Source organism: Callithrix jacchus, chromosome 7 (assembly GCF_049354715.1).
Source record: "Callithrix jacchus isolate 240 chromosome 7, calJac240_pri, whole genome shotgun sequence".
Lineage (NCBI taxonomy): Eukaryota > Metazoa > Chordata > Mammalia > Primates > Cebidae > Callithrix > Callithrix jacchus.
Genome location: NC_133508.1, coordinates 39,049,327 through 39,061,804, shown reverse-complemented (window position 1 = coordinate 39,061,804; position 12,478 = coordinate 39,049,327). Strand labels below are relative to the sequence as shown.

The window sequence follows — 12,478 nt, the reverse complement described above, 5'->3', positions numbered from 1 at the left end:
TTTTTTTTCCCTAGGAGTTTTATGTTCTACTCTTACATTTAGGTTTATAATTAACTGTGAGTTGGTTTTAACACGGTATAAGGTAAGAGTCTGACTACATTGCTCTGCATGTGGATATCCAGTCTTCCCAACACCATTTGTTGAAGAAACTGTCTTTCACCATTGAGTGGTCTGGACACCCTGTGGAAGATCATCAGACCATATATGCCAGGGTTGATTTAGAGATCTCTATTCTGTTGGTCCATAAGTGTGTCTTTATGCCGCTGCCACACTATTTTTTTTTTGTTATGCAGCTTTGTAATTGGTTTTGAGACCTTTACTTTGTTCTGTTTCAAGATTGATTTGCCTGTTCATGGGCCCTGGAGATGCCATATGCATTTTAGGATGGGTTTTTCTGTTTTTTGAAAATGTTATTGGAATCTTTATAAGGATTGTATTGAATCTGGGTCACTTTGAATAGTGTTGTCAACATTCCAAGATGAAATAATCTAATCTACAAACCCAGCTTTTCTTTCCATTTGTTAGTGTTTAATTTATGTCAGCAATATTTTGTAGTTTTTTGTGTACAAATCTTTTGCTCTCTTGGTTCAGCTTATTTCTAATTTTTAAAATGCTGTTGTAAGTGTAATTTTTTTTTTTTTTGCGATGGAGTCTTGCTCTGTCTCCCAGGCTGGAGTGTAGTGGCGCTGTCTCGGCTTACTGAAACCTCTGCCTCCCAGGTTCAAGTGATCCTCCAATCTCAGCCTCTCAAGTAGCTAGGATCACAGGCAGGTGCCACCATGCCTGGCTAATTTTTTTGAATTTTTAGGAGAGATGAGGTTTCTCCATGTTGACCAGGTTAGTCTCGAACTTCTGACCTTAGGTGATCTGCCCATCTCAGCCTCTCCAAGTGCTGGGATTGCAGCCATGAGCCATCTGTGCCTGACCAAATGTAATTCTTTTTAAAATTGTTCCTCCTCCCCCTCCCCCCCGACCCTCTCCTTTCCCCCTCCCTCCCCCTCCCCCCGACCCTCTCCTTTCCCCCTCCCTCCCCCTCCTCTTCCCTCTCCCCTCTTCCTCCTTTTTTTTTTGAGATGGAGTCTTACTCTGTCGCCTAGGCTGGAGTGCAGTGGCACAATCTCAGCTGACTGCAACCTCCACCTCCCATGTTCAAGCAATTCTACCTCAGCCTCCCAAATTCTTGGGACTAGAGGTGTATGCCACTATGCCTGAATAATTTTTATATTTTTATAAAGACAGAGTTTTACTGTTTAAAATAGAGACAGGGTTGGCTAAGCTGGTCACAAACTCCTGACCTTAGGTGATCCACCTGCTTTGGCCTTCCAAAGTGTTGGGATTACAAGCATGAGCCACTGCACCTGGCCTCTCTTTTTAAAATTTTTTTTTCAGATTGTTTATTGTTAGCCTATAGAAATGCAACTGACTTCTGTGTGTTTTTACTGTATCTTGAAACTTGGTTGAATTTTGTTATTCTACCAGTATTTTGTAGAATTTCAGAATTTTTACACATTACATCCTGCTGTATGTGAACAAGATAATTATAATTCTTTCCAGTTTGCATGCTTTTTATTTCTTTCTCTTGCCTAATTATTCTGAGCAGAAATTCCAGTACTGTGGTGAATAGAAGTGGCAAGAGGAGACATTGCTCTCTTGTTCCTGATCTTAGAGGAAAAATTTGTAGTTTTTCACCATTGAGTATGACATTAACCGTGAGCTTTTCATGTATGATATTTATTTATTGAGGAGTTTCCATCTATTCCTTATTTGTTGAGTGTTTTTTTATTATGAAAGGTGTTTGTAGCCGGGCGTGGGGCTCATGCCTGTAATCCTAGCACTTTGGGAAGCCGAGGTGGGTGGATCACGAGGTCAAGAGATCGAGACCATCCTAGCCAATATGGTGAAATCCCATCTCTACTAAAAAATACAAAAATTAGCTGGGTGTGGTGGCCTGTAGTCCCAGCTACTCGGGAGGCTGAGGCAGTAGACTTGCTTGAACCCAGGAGGTGGAGATTGCCGTGAGCTGAGATTGCGCCATTGCACTCCAGCCTGGTGCCTGGTGACAGAGCGAGACTCTGTCTCAAAAAGAAAAAAAAAAAAGGTGTTCGTACATCTGGCCCTGGAACCAGGGTAATGTTGATATGATAGAATTGGATTTGGAATGTTCCCTTCTGTTTTTTGAACATTTTTGGAATATTTTGCAGAGGATTGGCATGAATTCTTGAAATGTTTGGTAAAATTCTCCGGTGACGTTATCTGGACCTGGCATTTTCTTTGTTGGGAGGTTTTTGATTACTGATAGAATCTTCTTACTAGTTACAGGTCTGTTTGGATATTTTATTTCTCTGTGATTCATATGGTAGTTTGTGTGTTTTTAGGAATTTATAAATTTATTCCAGGTTGCCCAATTTTGTGGCATATAGTTGCTCCTATTAGTCTCTTGTAATTTTCTTCATTTCTGTGACATCTGTTGTACTGTCACCTCTTTCATTTATGATTTTAGTATTTGAATCTTTTTTTCTTAATTTAGCTATGAGTTTTAAAATTTTTTATTGATCTTTTAAAAAAGAAACTCAGTTTTTTTTTTTCTATTCTTATTCTGCTCATCTCTGCTCTAACGTATTATTTTCTTCCTTTGGCTTGGTTTGCCATTAGTTTTTTTCCCTTCAGGTTTAATGTTAGATTGCTGATTTGAGATTGTTCTTCTTTTTAATTTAAGCACCTACAGCTGTAAGTTTCCCTTTAGCACTGCTTTTGTTGCCTCCCTGTGAGTTTGGGTATGTCATGGTTTTGTTTTCATTTGCTTAAACATTTTTTTTGTCTTCCTGTAATATAATTGCATTGTTTTTAACAAAGGTGATTAATGAAACACATAATGAATTGTGCTTTGTTTTTTATAATATTTTAAGCATTTTTAACTCAGAAATGTAAACTTTAGAAAAATATTCCATGCCAGGAGCAGTGGCTCACACCTGTAATCCCAGCACTTTGGGAGGCTGAGATGGGTGGATCACCTGAGGTCAGGAGTTTGAGACCAGCCTGACCAAAATCCTGTCTTTACTAAAAATACAAAAAAATACAAAAGTTATATGGGTGTGGTGGTGGGTACCTGTAATCCCAGCTACTCTGGAGCCTGAGGCAGGAGAATCAATTGAACCTGGGAGGCGGAGGTTGCAGTGAGCTGAGATTGTACCACTGCACTCCAGCCTGGGTGACAGAGTGAGACTTTGTCTCAGAAAAAAGAACAAAATTTCAGACATATTTATATGTATTTCAATTTAGAAAAGTGTATTGACACAGCAACCTGACATAAAGAATAATAAACATATACCAAATCAGAAACTTGCAAATATCTGGTTTTTATTAATTTTTTATTACATATACTTAAAAATTGCTGGCTGCGGTGGCTCATGCCTGTAATCCCAGCACTTTGGGAGGCCAAGATGGGCAGATCATATGACTTCAGGAGTTTGAGACCAGCCTGGCCAACATGGTGAAACCCTGTCTCTACTAAAAAGACAAAAAACTAGCCAGGTGTGGTGGCATGCGTCCGTAGTCCCAGCTACTTAAGAGACTGAGGCAGGAAACTCACTTGAACCTAGAGGGAAGAGGTTGCAGTGAGCAAAGATAGTGCCACGGCGCTCTGGCCTTGGTGACAGAGTGGTGAGACTCTGTCTCAAAAAAGTAAAAATAAAAATTAAAGTGTATTGACAAACAAATATTACACATACTTAATATATACATGTTAATGAGTTTAGAGATAAATATTCACCCAAGGACTCATCACAACAAATAATGTGATAAACAGGACCATCACTCCCAAAATATTCTCATTCTCACCCTTTTTAAAAAAAATGAGATAACCATGTAACCCAAGATATACCCTCTTATTTTTTTTTAAGTATACAATACAGGATGGCCATATGTGAGATATATATGTAGGTTTTGTTCTAGACCACTGCAGTGAAGTGAATTATACAATTTCTTTTGGTTTTCTAGTATATGTAAGAGTACATTTATATTGTGCTCCATAAAGTGTGCAATAGCATTATGCTACTAAAACAATGTACAGACCTTCATTTACAAATACTTTATTGTTAACAAATGCTAATAGTCATCTGAGCCTTCAGCAAGTTGCAATATTCTTTTTTTGTGAGTGTGATAGGGTTTGACAATGTAGCTCAGGCTGGAGTAATTGCAGCTTCAACCTCCTGCTCAATCAGTGCCCCCACCTCAGACTCCTGACTAGCTGGGACTACAGGTGCATGCCACCATGCCTAGCTAATTTCCATTTTTTTTTTTGTAAAGATGGGGTTTTGCCATTTTGCCCAGGCTGGTCTCAACCTCCTGGTATAAGCAATCCACCCACCTTAGTATCCCAAAGTGTTGGGTTGACAGGGGTGAGCCACTGCACCTGGCCAAGTTGCAATCTTCTTGCTCTTGGAGGGTCTTGTCTTAATGTTGATGGCTGCTGACTGATGAAGATGGTGGTTGCTGAGGGTTGGAGTGGCTGTGGCATTTCCTTAAAATAAGACAGCATTGAAGTTGGCTGCATCAGGTAATTCTCCCTTTCACAAAAGGATTACCTGTAGCATACGATGCTCTTTGATAGCTTTTTACCCACAGTAGAACTTTCAAAATTGGATTCAATCCTGTCAAACCCTCCTACTGCTGTACCAACTAAGTTTATGTATTATTCTAAATCTGTTGTCATTTCAACAGTGTTTACACTGGCTTCACCACGAGTAGATTTCATCTCAAGGAATCACTTTCTTGGCTCGTCCATCTAAGCGACTCATCCATTCAGGTTTTCTCATGAGGTTGCAGCAGTGCAGCCACATCTTCAGGCACCATCTCTGATTCTGATTCTCTTCTTATTTCCATTATATCGTCTGTGGAGTTACTTCCTCCACAGAAGTCTTAAACCCCTCAGTGTCATTTGTGAGGGTTGGAATAATCTTAAGTTTTCTTAATGTGGCTATTTTGACCTCCTTTTATGAATCATGAATATTCTCAATGGCATCTAGAGTGGTGAATCCTTTCCAGACTGTTTTCAATTATTTTGCCCAGATCCATCAAAGGAGTCACTATAGAGAAGCTATAGCTTTATGAAATATATTTTTTCACTGATAAAACTTGAAAGTCGAAATTATTCCTTGATCCAAGGGCAGCAGAATGTATGTTGGGTTAGGAGGCATGAACACAATATTCATCTGTTTTATACATCTCTGTAAAAAGCTCTTGAGTAACCAGGGGCATTGTCAGTGAGCACTAATATTTCGAAAAGAATTTTATTTCCTGAGAAGTAGATCTCAACAGTGGGCTTAAGTCCTTCAGTAAACCATGTTTGTAAACAGATGCTCTGTCATCCAGGCTTTGTTGTTCTCATTTGTAGAGTACAAACAGAGCCATTTTATTGTAATTCTTCAGGTCTCTTGGATTTTCAGAATAGTAAATAGGCTCTGGTTTCAAGTTAAAATCACCAGCTGCATTAGCCCTTAACAAGAGAGTCAGCGTGTCCTTTGAAGCCTTGAAGCTAGGCATTGACATCTCTCTAGCTGTGAACATCCTAGATGGCATCTTCTTCTAATAGAAGCCTGTTTTGTTTGGGCGTGGTGGCTCACGCCTGTAGTCCCAACACTTTGGGAGGCTGAGGTGGGCGGATCACGAGGTTAGGAGATCAAGACCATCCTGGCCAACATTGTGAAACTCCATCTCTACTAAAATACAAAAAACTAGCTGGGTGTGGTGGTGTGTGCCTGTAGTCCCAGCCACTTGGGAGGCTGAGGCAGGATAATTGCTTGAACCCAGGAGGTGAAGATTGCAGTGAGCCAAGATCTGGCCACGGTGCTCAAGCCTGATGACAGAGTGAGATGCCATCTCAAAAAAAACAAAAAAACAAAAAAACGCAATTTTGTCTCCATTGAAAATCTGTTTAGTGTAGAGTCATCTTAATCATTTGTCTTCTAGATAGCTTTCTGCAGCTTCTCCATCAGTACTTGCTGCTTTATCTTGCACTTTTGTGTTATAGAGATGACTTTTTTTCTTAAACCTCATGAACTGACTTCTGCTACCTTCAGACTTTTCTTCTGTAGCTGCCTCACCTCTCTCAGCCTTCATAGAATTAAAGAGAGTTAGGCTTAGGCTTAATGGAATGGGGTGTGTGTGTGTGCGCGCACGCGCGCGTGCATATGTGTGTGTGTTCTATCCAGACCACTTAAACTTTCTTCATAATAGGAGCAAGGTTGTTTTGGCTTTTTATCATTCATATGTTTGCTGGAGTAGCACTTTAAATTTCTTTCAAGAACCTTTCTTTTGCATTCACAAGATGCCTGTTTGTTGCATGAGGTCTAGCTACTGGCATGTCTCAGCTTCTTTCTTTCTTTCTTTTGGTTTAAAGTGACAGACATGCAACTTTTCTTTTACTTGAACACATAGAGGCTATTGTAGGGTTAATCGGCCTTGTTTTAGTATTGTTGTGTCTTAGCTTAAAAGGAAGCCTGAGAAAAGGGTGGGTGGAGAGAGAGAGAGAATGACAGAGAGAAATTGGCCCATTGGTGGGTTGTTAACACACATATTTGTCAATTGTTTGCTGTCTTATCTGGATGTGGTTTTGGTACCCAAAACAATGACAATAGTAGCATTATAGATCGCTGATTACAGATCACCTTAACATATTCTATAATTAAAAGCTTAAACTACTGTGGGAATCGCCAATTGTGACACAGAGACATGAACTGAGCACGTCCTGCAGGAAAAATGGTGCCGGTGAGACTTGCTTATTGCAGGGCGGCCACAGAGCTTCGGTGTGTAAAAAACGTCACAAAACACAACAAAGCAAAATGCAATAAAGATATGCTTGTGTTTTGATAGACTCTGACAATCTCTGCTTTGAATTGGTACATTCATGCCATTAACCTTCAAAGTGATTATTGATATCATTGGATTAATATCTACCATATTTGTTACTGTTTTCTTTTCATTCTCCTTAGCCTTCATTTTTTGTGTACTACTTGTTTTCTGCCCTTTGCAGTTTTCATTGGCGATTTTAGATGACTACATTTCCCCATCTTTCTTAGCATGTACTTCTTTTTTTTAAACTTTTTATTACTAGTTGCCATAGAATTTGCAATATACATTTACAATCTATAAGTGTACATAATCTATCTGTGTGTATTTATTATTATATACAAACTTACTGATCAGATTAAGAATAAATACATAAGTTTTTATTGTACCACAATTTATTCCTTCTTTAATGCTCTTTTATAAAAACACTGATCCAGGTTTTAGTTATATATCTTTTGTTTCCCTCTAAAGAATTTCATTTAACATTTCTTGCAAGACAGGTCTCCTGGCAAGTTTCTTCAATTTTTATTTTTCTGAGGAAGGCTTTCTTTCTCCTTCACTTTTGAAGGATGATTTCACTGGGTACAGAAACCTAGGTTGGTGGGGTTTTTTTCTCTCAACATTTTGAATTTTTCATTCCATCCTCTTCTTGTTTTCATACTTTCTGCAATGTTGAGTGTAATTCTTATCTTTGTTTCTCCCTAGGTAAGGTGTTTTCTGCCCCACGTCTGGTTTCTTTTAGTGTTTTCCTTTAGGTCAAAGTGTCGGTTTTTGGCATTTATCCTGCCTGGTGTTCTCTGAGCTTCCTGGATCTTTGGTTTGGAGCCTGCCATTAATAGTGGAAGTTCTTGGACATTGTTGTTTCAAATGTTTCTTCTGTTTCTCTTTCTTCCTTCTGGTATTCTCATTACTCTATGTTACACCTTTTGCAGTTGTCCCACCATCTTGGATATTATCTTCTGTTCTTTTCAGTGTTCCTTTTCATTTTTAGTTTTTGAAATTTCTGTTGATAAATTCTTAAGCTTAGAGATTCTTTCAGCTGACTCTAGTCTACGAATAAGCTAATCAGAGATACTCTTCAGTCTGTTGCAGTATTTTTATCACTACAGTATGTTTATGGTTCTTAGGATGTCTGTCTTTCTGATTATATTACCCATTTGCTCTTGAATGCTGTCTACTTTATTCATTAGAGCCCTTAGCATATTATCCAGAGATTTAAAAAAATTTCCCTTTCTGATAATTCCAGCATCATAGCTGTGTCTGGTTCTGAAGCTTGCTCTGTTGCTACAATTTCTTTTTGCCTTTTAGTATACCTTGTGATTTTTTCTCCTTTTTTCCCAGGCATGAAGTACCCACTAAAAGGGACTGCTGTTAATGTAACTTCAGTAATGTGGTGATGAGGTGTTGGGGCAGATGATGCTGTCTTAGTCTGTTTAGGCTGCTACAACAAGATACTTTGAATAATTCGTAAACAACAGAGGTTATTGCTCACAGTTCTGGAGGCCAAAAAGCCCGACTGAAGTGCCAGGAGAGCTGTTGTTTGGTGAGGGACAGACATTCAGACCATAGTGGAAGTCTCATAGTGGAACCTATGATTCAGTCTCATTTTTTCAGTGAGTCTTTGCTTTTGGAGTGTGAACTTCACAAGTGTTCCTGTGTTTGATTTGTCTTCTGCCTTAGGTGGAACATGGCTACAATGGGCTGGAGTGGAAGGGGATATTTCCCTTCCCCTAGGTCATTTAGGCTCTGATTATACTAGAGCAGGTTAGGCTCAGGTTAAGTAGTTTCTCCTGAGGACAAGCCTTGTTAAGAATAGAGTGCTCTGGCATGTTTCATAATGGTTTTCCTTTTTCCTTCCCAAAGGTCGAAGCAGGAGGGGAGTTTTTGCCACAGGAGCCTGGTGAAGCTCCATGAGGTAAATTTTACAATATTGTGGGGCCCCCATAACTGGATCTCCTTCGAGTTTTTACCACATAGGGTTGTCCACATGGACCCTCCAGCTGTTCACCAGTTAGTTTGAGTTTCTCTACTCAAGCACTGGCTCCAAAGTTGGCTTCAGTTTCTGTAAGCCATGAAGTACTATATTCACTTCACTGCCTCTCCAATCCTGGGGGCAGAGGTTTTCCCTGTGTCCTCCCCTCAGTTTCAAATCCAGAAAGAATTGTTGATGTGTTAGTCTCTTCAGCTTCTCATTTGTTGTTAAGATTAATGGTATTCTATTAATTTGTTGTTAAGATTGTTATTATCATAAAGTGATTACTGATTACTTCCAAGCTTCTTACATGCAGAAATAGGAACCTGGAATGTGTTTCTAAAAGTATCTTCTAATTGCCTATGTGGACAGTTAAATGGTTTTTCTTCACAGGAATGTGATTGTGATGAATTATATTAGTGGACTTCTAATATTGAGCTTTTCTTTATTCATGGAATAAACTCAGAAAGTTCCTTCTTGGTCTTCACAGTCTATTTCTCTTCCTGTGTAAATGTGTTTCTGTAGAATCTGTACTTGTTGCTTTTATCCTTTCATTCTCTTAGGTTCATTTGGTCTGATGGATTCAGGTACCCCTGAAATTCTGATAATTTCCAAATCTTTATCTTCAGCTTTCCTCTCTCTCCTGAACCTCTGGAACCATATTCCCAATTGCCCGTTGGAGATTCCCACATATGGACCCTCAAATGTTTCACACATGATGTGTCTAAGTCTATGTCACTTTTGGTTATCATATTCTTTTATTTTTTAACAAATTTCACTTCACAACACCAGTGCAAACTAGCTTGGATCATGGCAGATAATTTGGAAGTAAAACTCCCCTTTTTACCCTCTTGCACAGCAAATTGGTACCAAAGCCTGTTTCTACATTTTTTGCTTTTCAGAACTGCTTCCCTATTCCCTGTTCTCACTGCTCTGTGTTCTTATGTAGGTGGTCATCTGTCTTTCTCTTTTCCTCCCTTCTGACTTTCTCTTAAGCCCTTTCCCATTCGCTTTCTCAGGGATGGCTGTTAAAATGTCAGTATGGTCATGTAATTTTTCTGTTCTTACTTGACCTCTTTATTTACACCGTTTGTGAAGTAGGTATGTTCACCCTGGGTGGACACAGCAATTTTTTGGCCTATAGAAAGGAAATTTTGAGATGCCAGTGTACATGCTTTTAATTAAGTATACTCACACTTTTGTATCCACAAGTTTTGCATCTGTGTATTCAACCAACTTCAGATTGAAAATATTCCCACAAAAATAGATGATTGTCTCTATACAGAGCATGTACAGACATTTTTCTTGTCATCATCTCCTAAACAATACAGTATAACATGTGAATACTTTCTGACAAATATATCTTTAGGTAATTTCATTGTTTGGTGAACATTGTAGAGTTACAAAAACCTAGATGTTATGTATATTTGTATTTATATGTTTTTGGCATATGGGGAACTAAATGGCCCAGAACCATTATTGAATATCATTTTCTCCACTCAATCTGCAATGCCAGTATCAGGTTTTTGTGTATGTTTCATCATAATCTTATGGGACTACTGTGACATACATGTTTCATCATTGACTGAAATGTCATTATGCAGTCCATGACTATATACAGGAAGACGTGCATAAGGTATATGCAAATACTGTACCAGTTTATATAAGAGAGTTACAAAATCTGTGGATTTTGGTGACTGGGGGTATTCTGGAATCAATCCCCATGGATACTGACGAATGACGGTAATGTAAAAATTATAGATGCATGTCATTTTTTGAAATTAGGTCAAATATTTAAATGCAGAATCACTGCATAATCAATTACTTAAATATTGCATTTAACTTTCATCACTGCCCAGGAGCATTCATCTAGGCATGGTGCTGTCCATAGATCCATTAACGTGGTCTGTGTTCTTATTGCCTTTGTGAGTAGACTTCTGATATTGTCTCATAGTCATGAGAACTCATGGTTCACATGGAAGAGCTAAAAATCTGATTTTTCAGTAAAGTGGTACCTCATGATGCAAAATAAGCAAAATATATTTTCTCTCTCTCATCCCAGTCTGCATTGAACTTGTGTCTCAATTAGTTTACCTAAACATTATTCCCAGTATGTGTTTATACTTACATATTCATGAGCAGATCATGAGCTCCTTGGAGTAGAATTTTATTCATCATCATCTTTCTTTTTTTGAGAGCAAGGGTCTCTGTTGGCCAGGCTGGAGTGCAGTGGTGTGATTGTAACCTGTTGCACCCTCAAACTCCTGGGCTCCAGTAGTCTTTGAGCCTCAACTTCCAGAGTGGCCAGGACTACAGGTGTGCAGCATTAAGTCTAATTAAAAAAAAAATTTTGTAGAGAGAGGGTCTTGCATTTAGTTTATACTTTTATCCCTAGGAACAAGGGTGGTTCTAGATCTTCAAGGTGAACTTTGTAATATAGTTTTATTAATTTATAAGTTATTACAGTGGAAGTATATTTCTACTGTGATTATTCTTTCTCCCACTCTAAACAGTACAAAATAAGCTACATCTTATGTAAAATCCATGTAAGACACATGGACGCACAAAAGGATGAATTCCCAGATTCTTGTTTTTTTGACCCTGGATTGATGTCTTGACTTGAGGAAAAATGTGCCATTACAGGGGTTGGTGTCCTTTGAAGATGTGGCTGTGCACTTCACCTGGGAGGAGTGGCAGGACCTGGGTGATGCTCAGAGGACCCTGTACAGGGATGTAATGCTGGAGACCTACACCAGCCTGCTATCATTGGGTGTGTGAAACTCCTCAGTAACTCCCAGGAACATGTTTTGTTGGTGGCAAATATAGGAATCTTTTTAAGTTATAATAATTAGTTGTAAGATTCCATTTGATGAAAAAGGTATTACTGCTCTATAATGAAATGTTCAGATTGGCTCCTTCATTGCACAGTCCCTGAAGCTGGTTTCATTCTGAAAAGGATTTGACTTAGTGATTTGACAAAGTCTTCCATTGTTTCTCATTACCAGGGCACTGCATTACCAAACCTGAGATGATCTTCAAGTTAGAGCAAGGAGCAGGGCCATGGATGGTAGAAGAAGCCCCAAACAGAGACTTTCAGGTCAGTCAGTGGATACTGGGCAGAGAGGCCTGGAAGAGCAATATCCAGCAGATTTTGGTAGTGTTGACTTGTTTTCACCACTTTTTTTCCCCAAGGTCTCAGACCTGAGGTCAGTTGGTCTTCCTGCATTAAATGTGCATTATATAGTCCCCAGGGATAGCTCTCATGCATCTGTCCAGTCTTTTATTTTTTGAGCATCTTTTTCTATTCGTCCCAAATTCAATCCCTGCCATCCATGTATCTTAAGCAATTTTTTTTTTTTTAATTTTTTATTGCAATTTAGGTTTGGGGGTACATGCGCAGAACATGCAAGACAGTTGCATAGGTACACACATGGCAGTGTGTTTTGCTTTCTTTCTCCCCTTCACCCACATTTGGCATTTCTCCCCAGGCTATCCCTCCCCACCTCCCCCTCCCACTGGCCCTCCCCATTTCCCCCCAATAGACCCCACTGTTTAGTACTCTTCTCTCTGTGTCCATGCATTCTCATTTTTCATCACCCACCTATGAGTGAGAATATGCGGTGTTTCATTTTCTGTTCTTGTGTCAGTTTGCTGAGGATA

At 39.1% G+C, this 12,478-nt stretch overlaps 1 non-coding gene across 1 annotated transcript in view; it reads left to right on the top strand.

Annotated features, from left to right (window-relative positions):
• LOC103791196 (uncharacterized) overlaps positions 1–12,478 on the top strand; it is a 126,821-nt gene that overhangs the window by 71,699 nt on the left and 42,644 nt on the right. Inside the window, exons 3-5 of the transcript XR_013519698.1 lie at positions 8,710–8,761; positions 11,462–11,588; positions 11,824–11,904. This is a non-coding gene — a transcript (uncharacterized LOC103791196). The remainder of the gene's footprint in view (positions 1–8,709; positions 8,762–11,461; positions 11,589–11,823; positions 11,905–12,478) is intronic.